This window comes from Felis catus, chromosome A1 (genome assembly GCF_018350175.1).
Source record: "Felis catus isolate Fca126 chromosome A1, F.catus_Fca126_mat1.0, whole genome shotgun sequence".
Classification (NCBI taxonomy): Eukaryota; Metazoa; Chordata; class Mammalia; order Carnivora; family Felidae; genus Felis; species Felis catus.
Window position 1 is genome coordinate 146,993,465 of NC_058368.1, and position 9,958 is coordinate 147,003,422.

The 9,958-nt window shown below is 38.7% G+C and overlaps 1 long non-coding RNA gene across 1 annotated transcript in view; it reads right to left on the reverse strand.

Annotated features, from left to right (window-relative positions):
* LOC123379008 overlaps positions 1-9,713 on the reverse strand; it is a 77,272-nt gene extending 67,559 nt beyond the window's left edge. Inside the window, exon 1 of the long non-coding RNA XR_006582885.1 lies at positions 9,219-9,713. This is a non-coding gene — a long non-coding RNA (uncharacterized LOC123379008). The remainder of the gene's footprint in view (positions 1-9,218) is intronic.
* Between the last annotated feature and the right edge of the window lie 245 nt (positions 9,714-9,958).

Sequence of the window (9,958 nt, forward strand, 5' to 3'; positions counted from 1 at the left end):
ATGTCCTACTTGGAATCACCCAATGTAGTACAAAAGATTAAACCTCTGGGCAAAATATAGCCTTTATTCAAGTTTCAAAGATTTTGTACCTCCATCCTAAAGTGTTTTGCCATAGTGGAATAAATAGTCTTTAAAAATAAAAACTATTTAACAGCTGTTTCTAGGACAACACACCTTTTAAATTACATGAAGAAATTTAAATGGTGTGTTTTACAGACATGGAAAAACTGACAAAGTTTGTTTTTAATTTTTTTAATGTTGATTTTTAAGAGAAATATCTAGAGTGTAAGCAAGGGAGGGACAGAGAGGGAGACACAGAATGGAAGCAGGCTCCAGGCTCTGAGCTGTCAGCACAGAACCCGACTTGGGGCTGGAACTCACAGACTGGGAGATCATGACAGGAGCCAAAGTCCATGCTTAATCAACTGAGCCACCCAAGCACTTCAAAAAACTGACATTTTTTTTTAAAAAAAGATTATATGCTTCATGTATTGCAAAAATTGCAAATCATTTAACTCGTTTGATTATTCCAGTAAAAATGTCTGCCTTTAAATGCCCTAAGTTTTGCATATAAATTTACTTTTCAGTGTTGATTTGCTTGTATTAAAATGTACTTCTATTAATAAGATTAATTAACATTTTCTTAGAGTGCTTTCCCTCCAGTGTGCTTTCAAAATTGTTTATTTGCCATTTTGTTACTTCAATTTTTCTGTAGAGTAAAAAGATAAAGATGAATTGGGGTGCCTGGGTGGCTCAGTCAGTTAAGTGTCTGACTTCAGCTCAAGTCATGATCTCACAGTTCATGGGTTCGAGCCCCATGTAGGGCTCTGTGCTGACAGCTTAGAGCCTGGAGCCTGCTTTGGATTCTGTGTCTTCCTCTCTCTCTGCCCCTCCCCTGCTTGTACTCTGTCTCTCTCTCTGAAACATAAACATAAAAAAATTAAAAATATAAAGATGAATTAAAACTTTGTTAATAAGCAAATGCAATTGACATTAGGGTCATAGGCAGAAAAATCCTTTAATTATGTAGTATCATGTATTTTTTTTTAAACTTGTTATTTGTGGGTTTATTTGTCAAACAAATTTAGTTCTAATTTTCAGATATATCTCTTACTAGGTAAATTGTGAACAGGAGATAATAATTACTACCTTATAAATTGTTGAACAAAGTGACCACTTAGGAATCCTTTCATTTTTAAGGTTTTTATTTTTTAAAGTTTATTTATTATTTGAAAGAGGGAGAGAGAGAGAGAGAGAGAGAGTGGGGGGAGAGGGCAGAGAGAGAGGGAGAGAGAGAATCCCAAGCAGGCTCTGCAGAGCCTGAAGTGGGGGCTACAACTCATGAAGCACAAGATCATGACCTGAGCTGAATCAAGTCAGATGAGCCACCCAGGCACCCCTAGAAATCCTTTTATTAGGTTTATTCTCCTTGCAATGTGTTAAGGACCCTACTGTTCCATTTCCTCCTTATGAGATACCTTTAAGGTAGGTAGCAATATTGTAATCAACATCACATACCTATGAAACTGCACAAACAGGATTGGAATTTTGGTCGTCTGACTCACCAAAACAAACCAAACCAAATCAAAACACCCAAACAAACACACACAACGAAACTTACCCACTGAATTACTGTTGCTAACTAGAGATATTTTTAAAGGACATGAAAGATTGCCTGGAATCTGCCAGTAGCTCAGTTAAATATCATAATTGTTTTAATATTCCATAAAGGACACCTAAGTGATCAGAATTCAAAATTAATACTGGAGTCAATGAGCACTTACTTGTCTTGGTAGTTCAAATTCTAGACCTACCTTTGGCTTAGTTTATTGTTACATTAAGTATCTCTGGTGGTATGTATTTTCCTGTGCTTGAATTCTGACTTTAAGCCCAATACTTCTCTGTCAAATCTTCTAGAAGTGTAAATACTTTTTCCAGATTTGTATTCTTTCAATAGTTAGACTAATACAGCAAATACAATCTTTTCTATTTCTGTTTTAGTTATGTGCCTGTGCCTAGTTCACGAAACCTTTCATTCACTTGAATTATTCCCCTAGCCCCAATTTACATCTACACTTTTGCTGCTGCCTTTTTCATCGAAAATCCTCAAATCCTCAATAAAATTTCCCAAGACGAGAATCTTAGAGCCCAAATAGTGCATATATAAGTATTCTGCATATTCTTAATCATTAGCTACTTGTAGCCATTTTGTTCCAAAGTGAGCATAGCCCTTTGTTGTCTCATTTGTGGGTCATTTTTTCCTTACAAATGCCCAGAGTATTGTACACAGATAAGGAATCATGATGAAGTTTTGTGAGCTTGAGGTGTACTTGGGATTTACAAGTGAATTAAAGTGATGCTATCCTAGGAATAGTCTTGGTCATCCTTTTAAGAGTGAAATCAACACTTATTGCTAGTTCTAGTGTTTTTTAAGCTATTATATATTGAATGTGGAGGAGTAATACAAAGCTAGGAACAAAGATCAAAAGACTTTGTTTAATCTCTGCAATGGCATTATACGGTCATTAACCACTGTGTGTGCACCACAATTTCATTCATTAAAACACACACATGCCTGAGAAACCTAACATGTATGGTGTATGCATATGTATATGCACCAAATATAGCTCATGTGCACATGTGCATGTATATATACACACACACAATCCCAATTCTAGACGAGTTATTTTATCTATATTACATGTGATAGAATACATATAACGTCTAATTCAGTTAAATAGTTTCTTTTATTTAAAAAAACTAGATAATTAACTAGATTTTTATTTGACATTAATTATGTAGCTAATAGCTCTAGGTTTTTTCCATTTCCCTCTGTGCTTTTGCCTATGTATACATCTATGGAATCAATTTGTTTAATACAATAGAACCTTATCATAAACCATTTTGCTATAGCATCTTTTCAGTGATATCAGTGCAAAAGAATGTATTCTGAATGCTCATTATGATGCCAAGTAGTTCTGCCTCATTTTTTTATGTTTATTTATTTATTTTGAGATAGAGACAGCGTAAGTGGGGGAGGGGCAGATAACGGCAAAGAGAGAACCCTAAGCAGGCTCCGTGCTGCCAGCACAGAGGCCAAGACTGGGCCTGAACTCACGAGACCACAAGATCATGACCTGAGCCGAAACCAAGAGTCCGATGCTTAGCCGACTGAGCTGCCCAGGCGCCCCCTCTTTCATGAGGTCATGACCTCACATTCCGTGAAATGGAGCCCTGTGTTGGGCTCTGTGATGACATGAAGCCTGTTTGGGATTCTGTCTCTCTCTGTCTCTCTCTGTCTCTCTCTCTCAGAATAAATAAACAAGAAAAGTTAAAAAAAAAAGTGAGAACCTGAAAAATGGATCCAGTTTCTTTATTATCACATACACTTATTAATTACTTATATTGAACATTTGGGTTTCTCATTATAACAAAGGCCCAGTCAGAATCACCAAGATCGAGAGTTGCAGTGAATCCTATGGGTCGTAAACCCAGAATCTTCATGTTCTGTAGTATTTTCAAATGAGGTTTGTATTTTTTCATAAATAAAACCATTAAAACACATGTTTGACACCCAAGTGTTGGTTTTCTTAACCTTCAAGATTTTCTGTGACATTTTAATGCGAAAGGCAAAAATACCCATTACTTGGTTTTCAAGTTCCTCTTTAAAATTTTTTGACAGCATCACTTCCCACAAAAGTATCTCCTAAAAATGGCCTGAGGTAACCTCAATGGGATAATGGTTTATAAATACATTTTAGTTAGTGCAGTGGTAATTAGTGACACATGAGTGAAGAACCATATTTTAAGTTCATGGATACTGAGCTTAGTGAATGATGTTTTGCTTTATAAGAGTCTGTTGGGGGCTATCATGAATAATAATGAGGGAAGAACATGTATTTGCATCTTTAGTGAATGTCCTGAGGCAGCAAGGCCTTGAGAACCCTCATGTCCGGGGTTCCACTGCCTGAGCGGCATCCCAGACTACCCTCCCCAGCAGAGCAAAGCTGCAATCAGCATGTTGCTGCAAAGGATCATTACCTTTTTGACACCACTTTCATTGCTTCTTTCATCCTAAATTTCTCTGAGAACAAGTTTTATTCTTTCTGTAACTATAATACATCTCATTTTGACACTTTTTATCAGTAATTACAAAAGAATCAGTAGACTGGAATTTGGAGTAATTCAGATATTGTCTATCTCGAATGTAGCTCCTGCTTTTGTAGAGCTTCTGATATGAAATGTGACAATGCAAACTTTCCTGCTTTGTGCAGTGAGGACCAGATAAAGAGTATCTGCTCAAAATCCCCTCATTAGAGGTAACCTTTGGACACCTTTCCTAAACCAACACTATTCCTATCTTTCCCTACTTCCTCTCCCCTGAATGATGTTCTTTGTAGCACACATCACTTTCTAACATTGTATTTATTAATTCACTTCCTGTCTCTCCAGTGGAATATAAGCTTTATAAAAATAGCATTTTGTCTATCTTATTCACCTTTATATCTTGAGTACTACAACACTGTCTTGCACGTTTTTACTGGATGAATGAATGATAGGGTCATAAAAATGTTGATGTTGCTTATATATATTCACCTTATGGGTTGACAATTCTGGGGCACTAGGTGACAGCATTTATCCCACACCAATTAAATTCTGACTGTGTGCTAGGCATTAGGACATGTGAAGATAAGATAAAACCCTTGCCCCGTAGAACTTAACAGCTCATAAAATATTACATTAGTATCATTTTCTGGGTATGGGTTTTTATGACTGCATAATTAGAAGGGCTTCCTTTTACCTACAGTTTAAGAGGCTGAATTTAAAGGTCATGAAAGATACCCACTGCAAATCCCACAATAGAGTTACTGTTACGATTGAAGTCGTTGTATCAGCCATTAAAGAATGCAAGCGTGTTAGTAAGGGCTGGTAATTTATTAATGCAGTAACAGTTATGATAACCTGTTTTCATTAAAGATATTCATTGAACATACTATGTGCTAAACATATGTATATCTATCTATATTCACCAAGCACTAGAAGTGGCACAAGAAAAGATGTTATTTGTGGAAGGCAAAGCGAAGGACTCAGAGAAGTCTAGATGGAGCACAGGAGTCTTCCCAAGGAGGAGGAATAGAGTAAGCTGCGAACACCAGAGGCCACAGTACCTGGCAGACTGGCATTAAAAGGAAAAGTAAATCAGATACACAAGTAGGGGTTTGCCAACAAATAATGCTCATGATTTGGGACTTCCCATAGAACTTTGTGGACTCAGAGATTAGAAATCATCTAGGTCAACACTTCATTTTAGAGATGAAGAAAATCAAGAAATGGTGACTTCAGTTGCTAGAAGAGTGAGTATTTGACTACTTTGGTTTTATGACCATTTCACATCCATTTTCTTCTTTTGTTAGTGAGCCTTGAGTTTTAGTTAGGGCACTGCCTTCCTTTTATACTGGACTCTTGTAGCATAGTAAGCCCCATTCATACACACCCTCAGCCTAATCCAACCACAACAAGCCTTTTCTCTGGACACATTGATGCCATCAACATGACTCGACCCATGTGATTTGAGTGACACATTGCTACTCTGAGTCCCAGTGAACTCTAGATGTAGTTTGACTCAAAGTTGGAAGGATAAGGACTGAATCTGCTTCAACCATCTTGCTTCTGCCAGGTAGGGCCTGGCTGCAACTGGAACCAAGGCAGAGAGGACCTGGAGGCCGGAGGAGGGCAGGTTCAAGGCCTGGGGTCATTGTCAGAATCTCTGCAGCAGTGGTTGCCTGAAAAGCAACACTGCCTCCTGTGCTTCTCAGTTTTCTCAGCCACTGAGCTCCTTTTTTCTTTTTTCTTTCCATAATTCTTTCTTCTTTTTTGTGTTGTTTTGCTTATATACGTTTGGACTAAAGGCTTAGTTCGTCTTTGTCAGGTAAATGTCCTAACTGATACACTGGTGGATTCTCACTCAATTTTTATTTGTTTGGTGTTTAAATGTGTTTCTTGTGCTTTGACTTAAGAACAGTCACATAGGTGAACATATCTATTTGGTACAATTTGGTACTAGTTTTAGTTCTAAGGATAAGGCCATGAAAAAATTAGGGTACTATAGAAGTTAACAGTATCAAGTGTGAGCTAGGACCTTCAGTTGTTTCCTCAAACTCTCTTTCCAGCTCTTTTAGACACAAAAAGGAGTTAATAGTTATACTTGTCTCCTGAGATAATCCTGAGATTATTGTGAGGATTAAGATTATATTCTTGTAGCACCTAACAGGGTCCAGCACACGTTCAAGACTTAGAGATGTCTTATGGTGATTAATATTATATTAACAATTGCTTAGTCCAAGTCTGACCTAAAAGTCATTGCTAAGTAAATGGTAGGTGAAAAACAGATGGCTTCTCATTTGGGATAAGAAGAATTGACCTTATTCTCTCCTTTAGAGATTTATGCTTTTTATTTTCTTTTTTAGAGAAAGAGAGCCTGTGCTGGCAAGCGAGGGAAGGACAGAGGGCCCAAACAATGTCCATGCCCAGCACGGAGCCACATGTCCCGCTGGAGCTCACAGCCATGAGATCGTGACCTGAACCGAAATCTAGAGTTGGACACTTAACTTACTGAGACACTCATGTGCCCCTATAGATTTTATTTTTAAAGTCCTATTCTGGCCTTTTTTTTTTTTTTTTCAATTTTGTCACCTTTATTTAGGCAATGGGTTTCTTATGATCTCATTTTTTCATATTGTCCTCCCAAGAGCTTTTTGGGATTTCATTTCTACCCCTGGTTTCCTTCTGCATGCCCAAACTAACAGACAACCTGCCTGCTAATAAGACATGCTCCGAGAAACCGTATCTATTTTTATTTCTAATCTGTTCTAATACAACCTCTAAAGCTGCTTCTTACAAGTTTCATTTTCAGAGATCCCAATCATATTTTGGCCTAATAAATGCCATTTTATGCTTCTGAAATATATGTTAAGTAGAAAAATAGATCTTTTTTGTTTTTTTTTAATCATATTATCTTCTTCACAAGGGTAAAATTACTTTTTCACTGATAGAACAATTCTCTTTTCTGTATTTCAAGTTTATTCTCATTTTTGGCAATTACACTATTCTGGGGGTTAGAATTCTCTGATTATATGCTAACGCTCTCTCATCACTTTATGTGAGCATGTACCAGAAACTGTTTTAAGTTAGAATGGACCACATGCTGAAGAGAATGGGTAACACAGGCAGTGAGAATTTATTAAGTATGGTAACCTGGGATTCTCCTTGTATTCTCCTTACTGGGTGATTAATGAGAATATGCATATATAAGGTAATTCCAAGGTAAGATTTTCCAATTACTTTTTTTTGTTTTATTATATAATAATTTTTTTTGTGTGTAACTAATTTTTTTTTATATTCCAATAAAACTCCAATCATGTACAATCAGTTTGAAGAAAATTATATTATTTACAGTTCTTCAAACAGAGTAGCTTCTACTGTATTTTGGGATCTGAGCTCATAGGATCCTAAACAAAAGCCTACAACTAAGAATACAAGAACTTTTTTTAACGTTTATTTTGCGAGAGAGAGAGAGAGAGAGAGAGAGAGAGAGAGAGAGAGAGAGAACACATATGCACATGAACTTCAGAGGGGCAGAGAAAGAATCCCAAGCAGGCTCTGCACTGTTAGTGAGGAGCCCAGTGTGGGTTCAGTCTCACAAACCATACATCATAACTTGAGCCGGCATGAAGAGTTGGACACTTCATCAACTGAGCCTCCCAGGCGCCCCTCAGAATATTTTTCAGAGAATGAGAAAACCAATGGACCTGGCTGCACATCTAACAATGAGGGTCGTGACTGGGCCCCTTGGGTCAAAGGTCATTAAGTATTTTTGTAAATGCTACATAAAAATATAATTTGGGGGACCTAAGACTCTGCTGAATAAATGTGACCTGGAGCTTGCAGGATAGATTTTTACGAACTTAGTGCAATCTAGTTTGGGAATGAAAATGGTGACACCCACAGCTGTATAGATTTATCCTTTCGTCAATCTCTCATTAGCATAAATAGAATGTCTGAGAAAGGAGCATACATTTTGTCTGGTTTCTTCCCACAGAATTTTTCTTTTCGCCTTGTTTCTAGGTCCAACGATAAAGTGGAGCAAGTTAACAATCAGGTTCTTAGCTGGTTTAGACCAAAGAGATGATTATGGCCCCCATGTTCATTGGTAGACCCTACGCAACAGTCACTGAGGGTCTTCAGGAATAATTTCCCAAACTGTATATACATAAGAGCTAGACTGCAAAGGGAACAGAGGACTCTTCAAGAACCCACTGAATCAAGAAGCTACCAAAACACCTGACTACTCCAGTCCTCTATAACCTCTGCGCTAACTGCACCAGAAAACTCTATGCCATACACCCTATTCCACTCCTACGAAACACAGCATACATTCAGAGTTTTTGGGGATCTGATTGACAGAATCTAAATTGCCTGGAATTTTATGTGCCTAAAAATCTGGGAAAACTAGCCTTTAGACAGCAAACGACTGCAGACAGAGAAGTAGGCTACAAGAGAGGTAGAATGATTGCTGAGCAAGCTAGCCTCGTTATCTGCCACGTGGGTCTAGAGGCACACATATTTTGATAATTGAAGAATCTCATCTGTGACGTCCTTAGGAGCAGACAATTCAAATTAAATTCCTGGAATGTTTGGATTGTAAATATCTGATGATTTGCCAGAGATGCATACAGGAAAGGTAGAAAGATGGGAAGGAACAGGAGGGTTGTAACAGAAGCCAAGGTCCTAGGATCAGACAGATTCATTTGATGAGATCTTCTTTAGATTCTTTCATTTATTTGCTCTCCTAAGAAACACCGGCTGCTTCAACCATCTTGCTACCTCCAGATACACCGCGTCTGTGACTGGAACCAAGTCAGAGGACTTGGAGCCTAAGAGGATGAAGGTTCCGGGCTCGGGTAGTTGCTTACATAAAACATCTCCTTGCTTTACCTTTCCCCCCACCTGACCTCTTGATCTCGCTCTTTTTACCTCTAAGCAGAGAACAGAAACAACTTCTCTCCCTGGGCAGGACAAAGCGCTTTTGTCTGTTAGCAAGCAGTTTTCTCTGTGGCCCTTTCGTTTCCTAGATGACTACAACCAAGCATACCGTTTAAAACACTGACACCCTCTTACCACCAGCACCATGTCAGAAGAAGGTTAAACTTGTTTCTTACCAGAGGTGTGCGCTTCATGCATTTGCAGCTTCCTGTGCGGTACCTGGCGTGAGTGCCGGCACTATCTGTTTGGGGAATGCTCCCAGACTGGAGGGAGCTGGCATCCGTACAACAGCAGCGACGGGAACTCGAGGTTTCCGCAAGCAACTTACAGCCTGGCATCAAACTCTCAATTCCCCAGCCCTGCTGAATTAGTTGCTTCTTTCCTCTTTTCAAGTGGCAGCATCTGGACAGTCTTCAAGATGAGAAACATCTGTTCCCATCCTTGAATTTGCACTTTCTCCCTAAAACTCTGACCTAAACCCTAGTGCCTAGGCGAGCCAACAAACAGGCTGTGTGTTTGAGGGACCCTCTTTCTGAGCAGACTTGCAACCTTCCAGTCAGGATGCACATAGGGTCTACTGTCTGTGGCTCCCTAAGTTTCGTTCTCTGCATCTTTTTTAAGTTTTTATTTAAATTCCAGTGAGTTAGCGAACTGTGTAATATTAGTTTCACGTGTATAATATTGTGACTCGACATTTTCATACCACACCTGGTGCTCATCACAACAAGTGCACTCCTTAACCCCATCACCGATTTTACCCATCCTCCCTCCCATCTCCCCTCTGGTAACTATCAGTTTGTTTTCAACAGTTAAGAGTCTGTTGTTTTGGTTTGCCCCCCCCCCCCCCCCCCCGCCTTCTCTCTTTTTTTTCCTCTTTGTTCGTTTGTTGTGTTTCTTAAATTTCACATCCGAGTGA